This window comes from Mangifera indica, chromosome 18 (assembly GCF_011075055.1).
Source record: "Mangifera indica cultivar Alphonso chromosome 18, CATAS_Mindica_2.1, whole genome shotgun sequence".
NCBI lineage: Eukaryota > Viridiplantae > Streptophyta > Magnoliopsida > Sapindales > Anacardiaceae > Mangifera > Mangifera indica.
Genome location: NC_058154.1, coordinates 6,067,358 through 6,082,966, shown reverse-complemented (window position 1 = coordinate 6,082,966; position 15,609 = coordinate 6,067,358). Strand labels below are relative to the sequence as shown.

The 15,609-nt window shown below is 32.1% G+C and overlaps 1 pseudogene; it reads right to left on the bottom strand.

The window, feature by feature from the left end:
* Nucleotides 1-12,545: 12,545 nt before the first annotated feature.
* On the bottom strand, nt 12,546-13,992 carry LOC123202291 (annotated as a pseudogene).
* Nucleotides 13,993-15,609: the final 1,617 nt, after the last annotated feature.

The following is a 15,609-nucleotide window of genomic DNA, read 5'->3' as shown; positions in this document are numbered from 1 at the left end:
CATTTATGTAATGCAAATGTTTGAGATGTATGTTTTCAAATAAAAATGTGAGCATGTTTATATAAAAAGGGACTTCATCTTGTAATGAAAGTTAGTTAATAGATGGCCCAAGGAAACATGTTTTTAGATGAAAGTGAAAATTTAAAGTTTTCATAGGGTTGACATAGTTAGAGAACTCATTGAGCTACATGCATACCATAAGTTTACAAGTGATAGCAATGATATGCACAACAGAATGAATGAAAGGGTATATGGATAAAAGTTACTTAAGTACCAATATCACTAGCAAATTGTAGCTCAATTGGTTACTTGGTTTTGAATCCATGCTTCAATTCAATTTGATTAAGATACAAAAAAGAAATGAAAAAAAGAAAAAATTTTCTCCTCATGACTTGCATGAAGATAATTTATGCATGCATTGCATCATATCATGTACATACAAATGCATGAATGACACAGTGTTTTAGATATGGTGCATAAGGTATATCCCATCTATGATTTTAAGATTAGGTTAGACATTGCCCATGACGTAGGGATTAGAAAGATTGACTGCTTACTTAATGAATTATACTCACCTCATGGTCCTTCATGTTTTGCATGTAATAAGCGAATGAAGGTTGAAAAATACAATTAGCAAGGGCATGAGAGAAAGACTATAAAACTTTGAAAATGTTTAATGTTTAATTGGTTAGCATGTTTCTTTTATTATTTCGCTTAAAGATACTAGATTCAATAAGGAATATTTTATTACATTGGAAAACATCTTAAAATGTTTTCATTAAATATGTCTAGTTTAGTTTTGAAATTCTTGCAATGGTTTTAATTGATAGACACTGAAATGAGATATTTAAACTTACAAAATTTTCACATTTCTATCCCGTAGTATTTACGTTATATTATTTTTGTACAAACTTTTCAAAGTGGGAAATTTTCGTTCAAACAAAAGATAGGTGGATAATATTATTATACATAATTATTTTTATCAATGTCCTATATATAAATAAATGAGCTGTTAAAATTCTTGTTAATTTTAAAAGATATATATACTTTTAGAGGCTATTTCTCTGAAATCTAAATAGTATCAAAATCATTTTCAATAGAGATAAATAAAAGTGACATTCTCTACTACTTAAGTAAACCAGATGAATTTTAAAATAATAATCAAAAGAGAAACATATAATGTTAAATAATGAATGTGAAGTAAAGAAAAATGCATACAAGGGTAACTCAAGCCATCTTAAAAGAGACATTTATTAACTGATGAAGTTTAGTATTCAAGAAAATGACATTCTTTTACATGCCCCAACCCCCCCCCCCAAAAAAAAAAAAAGAGAAAATGACATTCAATTTACTTGTGACAAGGTAACGATAGAACTATAATATGATAAAAAATATATTTTTATATATGACTTAAAAGTAAAATGAGGGCAAAGATTATTGGAATGCTATAAACTAGGAGTGAGCAGGTCTGCATATCTTGTAAAATTTTTAGAAATCAAAATTGGAATTGACAGATTCCTAGAAATTGAAATTGAAACTTGAAATCTATAAGATCGGTTCCTACCTAGAACTAACCTTGTAGGTTCTGGTTTGTACCTAGAATTTGTTATATATACACATGTCCATATTGTAACCATCCATTTCGAAATGAGAAAAAAAATTAAACGTGATGACTCTAAAAAATTGCTCTATCTTATCCTAAATTCAATTCCATCTAATTGTGTACACATCCAAATCATTTGTATGAGAGACTCATGTTATACTTTTCTCAAGGTAAAATAAACCTTAAAAAGTTAAAAAAAATTCAAAACCCTTCACCAATGCATGATCAAGCGAAATACATAATACATTTTCAATTTCACTTAAAGAAACATGTTATTGGGCTAGCTATATAAAACAAATAATAACTCTACCTCAAACAAAATATTTCTTTATAATAGAAAGACAAAACAAATCTCATTAAAACAAAAGAATTCATCAAAAGTAAAATCATGGGATAAATAACTTCCCAATTTCCATAAGGAATATGAGGGTTACTGAGGAAAATAAAACACCTTGTAGCCTGTGAGCACAAAATTCAACATAAAGGGATTGTTTTGTTGTTAGTTACTCATTTTCCCCTCCAAAGCATATTTCCTATCTACAAAAGAAGACATACTCACTACCTGAATTGAACATGCTTTAAAATTTTGTTTCATCATGTTTTAAGTTTCTAATTTTAGGTGGTACATTATTTGCAATAAAACGGCAAAGCTTAACTGAAAGAGTTTAAGATGTAAGGATTTTGGAGTCTTTGATAGTGGAATAATCAGATTAAAATTTTAATTTAATATCAAATAATCCGCAAAACTCCCTTTAGATTTGTAAGATTAATTCGCAAACATACAACAATATTGGGTGTTTGTTAGATATACCTGCGTGGGTAGCTTTTTCATTTTTCGTTGATGAAGGGAGGTCACAAAGAAATCGCTATTAATACCAAGCATAAGTTTGCTACTCGGTATCCATACAAAGTAGTAATTATGAAGGCTTAACTATACTTATGGCTTGCTAGAACCAAAGGATAACTTTAGGTAAGAGGAAAGGAAAAAATCTCTTTACAATGGCTAGGGTTGAATATATTTTGTTGTGTATATATTTAATTAAAACAAGAAATTGACATATATATACACTTCACATGTTTGCTACCTAGGACTTGAATATTTCCCAAGCAACACACCCATGCATGCTTGGCACAAATTAATGTGTCACGTAGACGTGACTTGTGTGGGAAAAATTCCCACTTGGCTTTTGTGTATACAACTTATCAAAGTTATGCATTGATCAATGTAATTAAAACATGTATATTCCCTTATTAATATCTTGTTAACTTTTCACCATTTTTAGCATTCTACCCAATTTTGGAAGATTCCAATATTAATGAAAATAGGATATAATCCTAATTTAAATTTCAATTTAGGTGACGTGGATATAAGTCAATCTAACTCAATCTTGCCAAATCTCGCATACACCCTAACAACTCAAGATTATTACACTAAGGTTCCAAAATATATTAAAATATATTTCGGGTGTATAGACCTTTCCAAGACTTTACATTCTTCAACCAAAATTCATATCGAATCCAACTTGGACAATCTTTATGCCTTTAGAGTTCATCAACTCCTTTTGTATGTGACCCATAAGCTCTTCACTAAGTTGGTAGTGATAAAATTTGTGTCGTGCTTTCAATCCGACATCTATTTGAACACAAACCAAGATTGGCTTATAACAAGGCATTATGTTCACCTGATTAGTAGAGGTCAACATATGACTTCTTTTAATCTATCAGTGATATGATTTCTCATACAATTCGATCTTTTTGTCATACAATATTTCTTCAAGGCTAATGTATAGATTAAGTGTCTCTCTCAAGGCTCCCCAAATTATATATGTTGACTTTTGTTTATGACCAAATAATATTGAATAAAACATCAAATCAATTCCACTATGGCCATAGATTTAATTAGTGATTGACATCCATTAATAGGTCCTAATTAAGATATCAACTCCTTTGTTTAAGACTGATGAATCCTTTATTGATTCACTATGGTCTTCATATAGATCTCAATATGACTAATCACCACCTTTCTGGCAATTCTCTAATCAGACTACACTAGGCTGGTGTCAAGTCATATTGATTTTTTATATAAGACAATTAGGTAACCTTAAGTCTAAGGATCATATGTACCTTAATTCACCAAGAGAATATTTTCCATAGATACTAGAGCAACCATCCATATAAAATCATTTTAATGAGTCAGTTCAGTGGACACAACTATAATGTGCTTCTATATGTTGCAGCAAGTCATCAACAAACAATTTTGACATATGAGAACTGTCATTATTTTTTGATGAGGTTATTTAACATTTTGATGACTCTATCATTATTACCCATGCCTTTTATCATGGTAATATCAAAGTTACAAATTTTTCAACAATAACCATTTAATGTGCATAAAAGGTTCTCACGATTTGGTGTCGAGTGTTAATACCTTTGTCATAGTTCTATTATTCTTAGGACAATTATCTATTTAATAATATATAGGTAATATAAATGTCATTTTTATTAATTAAATACCAAAGATTACATTAAACATTAATTGTGACGGTTGGCTCTAAGGTACTACCCTAACAATCTCTTGTTGGCACTATAACTAATCAAACATATATTTAATGCCATAACAGACTACATGCTTATCATGCTTCTATTGTGACAGAGGCTTTATCAGTTGGTTAGCCAAATTGTCATTAGTATCTATTTTTCATATTTGCATATCTCCACGCTGAATGATTTCTCTAATTAGGTGGGATCTCCTAAGTATGTATCTGGTTCGTTGGTGAGACCATGGCTCTTTTGCTTATACTATTACTTTGTTGTTGTCACAACAGAGTTATATAGGATTTTCTATAGATGGAACATCACCAAGTTAAATGACAAACGTTTAAATTTATACCTTTTTTTTTTGTCGTATCTAATAAAATAATATACTCAGACTTGATCATAGAATCAGTCACAAGGCTTCACTTAGAGTTTTTCTAACTGATTGCCCCACTATGTAGGTAAAATACAAATCTTGATTGGGGTTTGAAATCATCTCGATCTATTTGAAAAGTGGTATCACAATATCCTTGTACAATGAATTCAGACTCTCCTCCATAAACTAGGAACATATCTTTAGTCCTTTTAAAGTACTTAAGAATGTTCTTGAAACCCGTCCAATGGCATTCTTAAAGTGTATGAGATATCATCCCTCGTACATAACGTGGCATACATAATTGATCCTATCGTAAAAACATAAAGGGTCAGCCTCATCTTATCCCTTTTTTTCTTATGTTTTAGGACACATATCACTAGAGAGATATATGTCATAACTCATCAGAAGATATCCTTTCTTGGATTCTTCCATGTTGAATCTCTTCAGTACTTTGTCAATGTACGTATTTTGACTTAGTCCAAACAACTTATGTGATCTATCTCCGTAGATCTTTATTTCAAGGATATATACTACTTCTCCTAAGTTTTCCATAGAGAAACACTTGGATAATCAAGTCAATACAGATTACAAATTCCGTATATCATTCCCAATAATTAATATGTCATCAACATAGAATATCAAGAATATTATCTCGCTGCTATTGACTTTTTTGTACATACATGGCTTATCTTCATTTATAATGAATTTTAATTCTTTCACCACTTCATTAAAACGAATGTTCTAACTCCTAGAAGCATGTTTGAGTTTGTAAATAAATCTCTATAACTTACATACCTTGTTCGCTTGGCCATCAAGAATAAAACCATTGGGTTGTGCCACATACACATCATCTACTAGTTTTTCGTTCAAGAAAGTAGTTTTGACATCCAGTTGCTAGATTTCATAATCATGGTATATAGTTATCATAAGCATAATCTGAATAGAGTTTAACATTGTAACTAGTGAAAAGGTTTCGTCATAATCTATTTCACGTTCTTGTGTGAAACCTTTTGCAAGTAATCATGCCTTATAGGCATACACTTTACCTTTCATGTTAGTTTTCTTTTTGGAGATCTATTTACACCCTATAGGTTTTACTCCTCAAGTGAATCTGCTAGAGTCCATACTTGGTTTTGGTATATGGAGTCTATTTTAGATTTCATGGCTTTAATCTATTTAATAAAGATAGTACCTTGGTAAGTATTAAGTTCATTATTTTAAATGACTACTACTTCGTTGTGCTGAGTCAAGAGATAACTAAACCTCTTTGGCTTACAATATACTCGACTAGACTTATACAACTCATGTATATGTTAAGTTCGTTGTGCAACAACCTCCTTATGATGCTCAACCTTATGAGGTGGCATATCTTTCTATTTTATTTTCGTGGTATCTTATGGTGTATGAACTTCATCAAGTTCAATCTTTCTCCCATTTATTCTTCTGGAAATAAGCTTATTTTCCAAGAAAACTCTAATCTAAGCAATGAAAACCTTTTCTTGATCTAGGTGGTAGAAACAATATCTCTTAGTTTCCTTAGAATACCCCACAAAGATACATCTTTTAGATTTGGAACTTAGCTTGTTCAAAGTCAATTTCTTGATATAAGCTTCACTGTCCCGAACCTTTAGATATTCAAAATTGGGCTTTTGCCTAATCCACAACTCATAAGGAATTTTATTCATAAATTTGGATGAGGCTTGGTTCAGTCTATACATAGTTGTTTTTAGAGCATATCCCTAAAATGACATAGGTAAATCCATAAAACTCATCATGGATCTGACCATGTCCATTAAAGTCCTATTCTTCCGTTCAAATTCATCAGTATGTTATGGTGTACTAGAAGGAATAAGTTGTGATATTATCCCATATTACGATAGCTAACTTTTGAACTTAATAGATAAGTATCAACCTTCTCAATCATTTTAGAGGATCTTACACTATTTCCAATCTGTTTTTCTACTTTACTTTTGAATTCTTTAAATTTTTCAAAGCATTCAGACTTATGTTTCATTAGATACACATAGCCATATATACTCAAATTATTAGAAAACGTGATGAAGTAAGAATACATTTTCTTAGCTTGCACTATTAAAGGTCCACATACATCGTTATGAATAATGCCTACAAGTTAATTGCTCTTTTAGTATGTCCAGTGAAGGGTAACTTGGTTATCTTACCTAAAAGACATGATTCACATTCATCATTTAGACTTTAGATCAAATGATCATAAATCCCTATCTTTGTGAAGTTTCAAAATGCGTTTCGTTCTATATGACAAAGTTTGCAATGCCACATATATGTGGTGTTTAGATCAGAATATTTAGTTCTTTTATTTTTGATACTATATATTTTATCATTCAAATCAAGAACATGAAGACCATTTATTAAACTAGCAGTTCCATAAGGAATATTATTCAAGTTGATAGTTATAACACCATTAGAAATCAATAAATAATACTCAAACTTGTCCAAAGTGGACACATAAATTAAATTCCTAGAAATGCTAAGAACATAAAAACAATCTTTAAGTTCTAAAATAAGCACAAAAGGCAAATTGATAAAACAATCTTATATAGGTAATGTAACTATTCTGGCTCAATTTCCAATGTATAAGTCTATTTCTTCTTTGGTGATAGTCTACTCTTCCTTAATTCTTGCATATTATAACATATGTGAGAACCATATCCAGTGTTCATAATCCAAGACATAGATGTACCAAAGTTTATCTCAATAACAATATACCTGAAACTGAAGCAACCAACTTTTTCTCACTTTCAAGGTAGGCCTTGTAATGTTTCCTTTAATGTTTGGCCTTGCCACAATGGAAGCAAACAACTTTACCCTTTCTAATGTCACCTGTAGGCTGTATGGGGGTAGAAGCCTGTTTTTGGGCTTTAAGGTTGAGCTTGGTTTTGACCTTGCCTTTACCTTTGCCTTTGCATGCCTTGTCATCTACCAAAAGCATATTAGTAGATTTTTTCACCTCTTACTCAACAGTGCTAAGTAACCTTAGGAGCTTAGGGATAGATTTTTCCATTTCACTCATAAGATAGTTTGTAATAAATATGCCATATGAGTCAGGAAGGGACTGAAAGACAAGGTCAATGGCTAAGTCATTATTTATAATCTTCCCCAGTAATGCCAACCACTTTATATAGCCAATCATTTTGAATGCATCATATCTTGCACTTTATATAAAAAAATTGCAATTCAATCCTAGATCATCAAAACAAGACTAAATTGAATTTTTCCCTACCTCAATCAAGCATTCAAGAAGTTGCTAGTTGTGCATGGTATATTTCTAAAATTCACCAAAATTCCAAAAATGTGCATAACGTGTAGAATGGCTTAGTGCCACCCATGCCAACCATGTACGACCATGCCATTCCTAAGACAACATAACCACAACTAGCTCAATGAATGTCTAACCATGCCATCCTTGGGACAACATAGGCACGACTGGCACAAAAAGTGTCCAACCATGTCGTCTTTGGCATAACATGGGTATGACTAGCATAAGAAGTGTCCAGCTACGCTATCCTTGGTAATACATGTGCATGGTTAGCATAAAGGGTGTCCAACCATGCCATACTTGAAAACCTCAAATGCCAAGATAAGGTGCTACCCGTTCTAGCATGCACCTATGCTAGGTGCCATTCATGCACAAATGTGTACATAAGTGTTATTGGCATATTTCTCTATCGAGTTGTCATGAAGCAATTTAGCAAAAAATCTTTGATTTTTGGTAGGCTACAGTATCGGGAAGAGGTAACATGACAAGTAAACCATACTCACACCAGTAGTAACTTTTGAAATATGCAACAACAAGCATTGAAGATGATTTTACATAGCAACGTGAAATTGATTCAACCTTTAACCAAAATTTTAATAACTTGCATATTAAATTTGACAATATCCAACAAAATTAAGAGGAAAAAGTCAATAGAATCAATACCAATTTAAATTCTCATTGCATCAATCACAAAATTTCTTTAAAAATTTTTATAATAGAAATTTACAAATTACTAACATTCAATATCAACAAATATCATGCATTCGAATAAAATAATACATAGGTATTTAATTTTGTAAATTAATCCCTTGTGGGTGACTCTGATAACATTGTAGAGATTTTGCGGTCTTCAACAGCGGAATAATTTAATGAAAAATTTAATTTAATATCAAATAATCCACAAAATCCCCTACTAGATTATCCCTATGGTAAGATTAATTCATAAATTAATGTGTATATATTTATTTAAAATAAGAAATGGAAATATATATACACTTCACACGTTTGCCGTCTAGAACTTGAATATGTCCCAAGCAGCATATCCATGCACGCCTGAATGGGAACATAACCAAATTGATAGGGTTTAACTATCCTATTGTGAGGATTTTGCACCAAATGTTAACTTATACATTGAATGGGAGAAAGAGTGCAAATGAGAATATATCGGTGCAAGATATGGTTTTGTTAAAGGTTGCCATGGATAAAAGACAAGTGGATATGGTGAAATGGTTAATTTATAAACTATTTGAGATTTAGGATGAAAAGGTAGAGATTTAATTCACCATGATTGTCACATTCATTACTTTGAATTTGGAAATTTCTTTCAAGGATAGTGATAGAGGATACCTAAAGAAATTCAAAGCAAGCCACTGAATAAAGATCGATGCTCTTTCAAAAAATGATGATGATTAAAAAATGTCAGAATGGTAAATGGCATTTAATCATGGCTAGAGGAAATGATGAAGAAAACAACCAAGAGATAAACAATTAGATGAATAGCCAATTGGGGAAGAACAAGAGGTGTCTACTATGCCCAATGCTCCCACAATGCCTGAATCCAACTCTAGATGGAGTAAGAGGTGAAGTACTAATAAGGTTGATAAGGATATGCCTCCTAGTAGTGTGGATCAACTTATTCAGTATATGGAAAGTAGATTCATCATTATAGAGTCATCTTAAAAAGCATGATTTGATGCAATTGAGGAGTCCCAACTTGGTATGCGTAGGGTAATCAAAGACTTGTAAGGATAATTCACTAGTTTGAAAGAGGATTTTTATAGAGATTAGACATCCAGGTTGAGAGATGACTTTCCCCCACCTCAACCATAAACTCTTTCTCATGCATTTCATTTTTTTTTTTTTTTTGCATATTATGGCTTTTTGAGGAACATATTTAATTTAGTGCTCAAACTTGATATCATGTTTATCATGTCATTCAAACAAAAAATAACTCAGCCACAACAAAACTATGTGCACATAGCATTACTCATTGCATTATACATATTCTGCCTAATCATTTTTAATCAATGTTTTATAGATAAAGATATTTAAACTGTTAGACATTATTTCTCTTATATCTAAGTAATATTAAATCATCTTTAATAGAAACAAAAGAAAATGTGACATTCTATACTTATGTAAACGAAATGAATTTTAAAATAATAATCAAAAGAGAAAAATATAAAATTAAAATATTGAATGTGAAGTAAAGAAAAAAACGTGCAAGGGTAAGTCAAGCCATAGTAAAAGATACATGTATTAACTGATAAAATTTAGAATTATAGAGAAAATGACATTCGTTTTATTTCTAACAAGGTAATAGGGGAATTATAATATGATAAAGGCCAAAGGACTTATTCTAACCTAAAGTATCTTGCTTTATTAAGTTTTCACCCCTTAACTATAAAAATCTTAAACACCTACCTATAGAGGGTTAAGTCTGTTAGTTTCAAGGGCAAAATCATCCTTTCATCATAATATTAAAAATGAATTAAAATTAATCTCCTCACCCCCCTACCCCAAAACCTTGAAAACTAAAAGTATGTCCCTTAGACCAAGTTTCAAAAAGAGACATTTCACCCCCTAGAGTTTAGTTTTCAATCCCAATGTTAAATTCAGTGTCATCACTGGTGACGAAGATTCTTTGACATATCACTATGCTCTGATGATCTCTCCCACCTCTTCTGGAATGTCGATCAATGAAGATCTTGTCTAGAAAGACGAAGACAAAGATCTCATCTTCGTTGTCTTCCTAGAGGTTTTTTTTGGGAAGACGAAGAATTCCGCCTTCTCGATGAAACTTTTTGTCTCCTCAGTTTCATTCGACACTGATTGAGTGTTCAATTAGGATGAGAGAGATCACTAGAAGGAGAGGAAGCTTCGGGAGGGAGAGGTTATCGACAATGACGCCGGAGATGGTAGTAGAGTTTGACAACTAAACGCTAGGGGAAAATGTCATTTTTTAAAACTTAACCTATGGGGGAAATTGTTAGTTTTTAGTGTTTAAGGGGGAAAAAAAATAAAATTTTAAATGGTTAGGGTTCCGTTAATTTTAACCACCCATGGGTGGATAAATGAGATTTTCAAAGTTAAGAAATGAGAACTTGAGATAAAAGTATACTTTAGGTGGGAAATAGCCCTTTGGCGTATGATAAAATGAATATTTTCATAGACCACTTAAAAGTAAAATGAGCGTAAAGAATGTTTTAAACATGTAATGTAATCGTATCAATCAATAAATAGAGAAAGTACTTGTAGCTTTAATTTTCAGTACTTTTAATATAAGAACTATCAAAGCTCAACATACATATCTCTTTTTCCTTTCGTTTACTTAGAAAATGGAGAAAGTGTATATATTTTTTATACATAATTTGTATACATAAATAATGTGTCATCATATGATTGAATGATTTTAAATTAAAGAAAAATTAATACTTAATCACATAATGACACATTATTTATATACTTAAATTATATATAACAAATATATACACAACATTTCTCAAAATACTCAAAGCAAATTTATCTCTCTTATTTAAATTTAAATTTATATTATATTATTTTTTCTCTTCTCTCACAAATTCTACCTATTCTCCTTTTAAATTTCTCTTCTCTCATGTTTAATCTTGCTCATCTTCCTCATCCCTATCAATGCAAACTCTTTTACCATAGCAAAACCACAATTTCCTCATCTTGCCACTAGCATCACAAACCCCACCACCACCACCACTACTACCAACACTCACCACACTTACTACAACATTCATTATCACCCACTACCACAACCAACTAAGGAATCAAATCTTATCTAACCTTTGTTTGGCTTAATAAAAAATAGTTTCCGTGGTGAGTGTGGTTGTTTGTTCTCATTCGAAATCAAATTGAACGACTTATTATGACTTTGTTTTTTGTTTAACTTATCAAAGGAGGATGTGTTTTTCATACGTGACTTCTTAATTGAAAAAGTGGATGCTGGTTAATGATAGGAATCGCATCACTCTAGTGTGATTGTGGTTGGCAACAAAATTGTATGATTTCAATTGTAATCATATGCTATTTTGACCAAATCGTGTAATCCTTAAGTGATTTGATCAATTAAATTTTATAAGTTCAATAGTGATGTAATACGTGACAAACTATTTGAAATTTAAATTTTTATAATTATTAATATAAATAAAGGTGAAAGCTATAATTTATAAAGTTCTGAGGGAAAATATTATTTAATTTTAATAGTCATTACAAAAAAATAGATGTAGTTTTGTATTTTCATTTTTCTTATCCTTAAATGTATTTGAAATTATTAGCCTGACCTAAGAAAATATAGAACTTTGTCATTTTTTGACACTGTGAAAACTTATGTTTTTGGCACCTTCCTTTAATAATTCTGATTATTGAATTTAAATATTTAGTGGGGAAAACCGAAGTCTTGGGAATGTATGTGCAGGTAAAGATAAAGCTAAAAATTATAAAATTAAGACAAAGATGTTCATTATTTTGATTTTACTTCCCAGTTTGAATTCAAATTCGTATTTGTTGTCTCAAACTTGTGTTTGCATTCGTTTAAACTAAACTTATTTTAAATTCAAATAAATTGGCTTCAAATTTAACTCTAGTTTCGAGCTAACTGACTGGTATCAAAGGATGCAGGTAAAGTTATAGGACAAAGATATTCATTATTAAACAGGTTTCATAATAAATACAAAATCTGAAAGCGGTCAAATGATAACATTAAGAAACATAATTTCAATCAAATTACAAACACATCTTTGTTCACTATAAAAAGTCGAATTTATTTGCGATAGCAATCGTTTTCAAATGACACCTTCGGTACTACCTTCAAGGGAATACGCTTCCGAACAGTTATCCCCATCCTCTCACTCATGTCAAGAGTCTGCGGTGTAATATTGCTGCCCAGCTCCCACTCAAAAGTGTGAATTAAAGAAGCAATAGTTAGATGAAGTATTCGATCAGCTAATGACATCCCAACGCAAATTCTACACCCAGATCCAAATGGAATTAATTCATAATTTTGTCCCTTGCAATCAATATTTGATCTCAGAAACCTTTCAGGCTTACAACACAAGGGTTCCGGATCTCTTCCTATGGCCCATGCATTCAAGAAAATTTGAGTATCTTTTGGTATATGATTTCTACTGAATTCAGTCTCTTGCATTGAATTTCTTGGAAGCAGCAATGGAATTGGCGGATGTGACCCTAGTGTCCCCTTCACCACAGCCTTTAAGTAAAGAAGTTCATTTATATCTGTCTCTTCAACCTTCCTGTTTTTGGCCCCCACAATCCGATCAAGCTCCTCCTTGATCTTTCTCATTGATTCAGGGTTGCGGAGTAGCTCTGTCATAGCCCATTCGAGCGTGCTGCTTGTAGTCTCTGATCCCGCAAAAAACTTTTCCTGCAAAATACTTAATATAGTTAACAGCGAATTTAAATACATTCAGTTCATGAACTATTATAATCAACGTAATGTTTACCAGTATGATTATGATCACATTCTGATTTGAGATTTTGTCAGGTCCTTCTTTTCCAGCACTTTCATACTCTTAACACTGCGTCCAGGAAGTCATTTATCCTCTTTTCTTTGGTCATTTTCTTATCCTCGACTGTCCTCTCTTTCACCAACCCAGCAATTATCTTCATGGCCCGTCCCATGTCGCGGTCCATGCCCTTTTTGATCCCCTGAGGATCCAGTCTTTGCAGGAATGGCAAAAGGTCTGCCAGATTTGGCGCTCCAGCCCACTCCATGACCTTGCTCATGGCAGCGAAGAACTCCTCCCCTTCTGTGGAGTGTGAGTTCAGAAGATCCTGGGACAACGTAAGGTTGCCTATTATGTTGAATGCCATGACGAAGAGGTAACGAACCAAATTTAGCTCTCCTGATTCTCCCTTCTCTTGTGCTGTGGCAACGTCATCCTCGATAGACTGTAACATGTTGTCTATGCACTTTGGCCGAATGTGAGTAGTTTCGTTGATTCTCTTGTTGATTAAGAGCTCCATTGAGCAAACACGTCGAAGGATGCGCCAGTAGGCGCCATATCGCCTGATTGCAAGTGATCTCTCCTATCATCTGTTCTTCCGATCTTCTGATTTTGTTTACCGAAACCTTATATGCAACTGGATCTGGAGAAGATATCATTCTGATCCACTTACCGGTTTCCAAGAACACATTCCCGTAAGAGAAAAAGACCAGTGACATATAAACAACAATGATTAATTGATACTTACATATAATTCGTCTACGCATGGGCAAATGGGGTCTGGTCCACACAATTGGAGGGACCGGGCTCTCACACCCTGGGTTTTATCTCTATATAAAATGGTCAAGACTGGGCCCTAGTTCAGATATTTTTTAAGTAATATATATATTAAATAAATAAAACTAAAAGGCCAAACAACCTAAATTAATGTTGTTTAGATATCTGCACAAATGCACGGTAGAAAACAGGATTGCGGGATCTATACAAAATGATATACAAAGCAATCCAAGCTATACAAGTTAAATGCCAAACAAGGATATCAAACTTTATACAAAAGCCATTAATCCAGTCAATCAAACCTAACGAGATGTCTTTATCAAGGTAAGAAACAATCTCTCCTTAAGAGTCTATCAAAATTTCTACAAATATAGGGTTCAAGATAAAACACTTAACCAACTTATAAAAAATAATAAGCAAACCAATATCAATAAAACTGTGTGTGTCTACTTTGAGTACACAAATAAATACATATTTGATATGTGTTATTATGTGATTGGATGATATTGAATTAATAATAAAGTAATATCTAATCACATGATAAGACATATAAATATGCATTTATTTATATACTCAAAGTGGGTATATATAATATTACTTAACCAATATTGATATCTAGCCAACACAACCATGATTTAGTAAATAAATCTTCCCTAGGAATAGCTAACACAAACAAGTTCAAAATAAGCAAAAATATCCACCAAGCTATCAAGGGCATAATGCGTAACATGAGCTAACCACTATGGAGCAAATAAGAGACCACAACTGAAGGACCACCTTGCAAGAATGGAATTGAGCAAATGGGGCAAAAAATCATGGCTAGGATTGTTAGAATAGTGTCCTAAAGCCAACTGGTTTGTATTTGTGAATGATGTAATTTATTCATTTATTAATAGAAGGTTCCTATTATTTATTTATTATTAATTTGTATTTAAATATGATTATAAAAATTATATGTCCTTAGAATGGTAGAATTGTGATGACAGTATTAGTAAACTAATCATAGAAACACTACGAACACATTAGGTGGCCATTCTAGAAACTTCAATAATCATGACATTACCTTGACCAAGAGTACGAGTAATTGAGATGCCATAATCATAGTGTCGAGCAATTCCACCAAAAGTGGTGATAGCTCTCACATGTTGAAACTATCAAATGATAGATTGGTGCAATACATGAGAGCATGTTATAGGCATGTTCACTAGGCTGACTCGATCTGAGGATTTCTATAAGAATGACTGCTCCAGTGTTTATGGAATACATCTTTTAACTGACGGTATATGTGATCTTTATACTTGAGATCATCGCACCATCTTATACAATGATTGATATGGTTTGATGTGACTCAATGTATTGTCATAATAAAGGTAACAATAAAGATGGTGATTAACCATATTGAGATCTGTATGGAAATTATGATGGATTGATAGATGATTTGTCACTTTTGAATGCAAGAGAAGATATATCAAATAAGAATAATTAAAGAAATTGATAACCACTTGAATATGTGGCCACAATAGGATTGGGT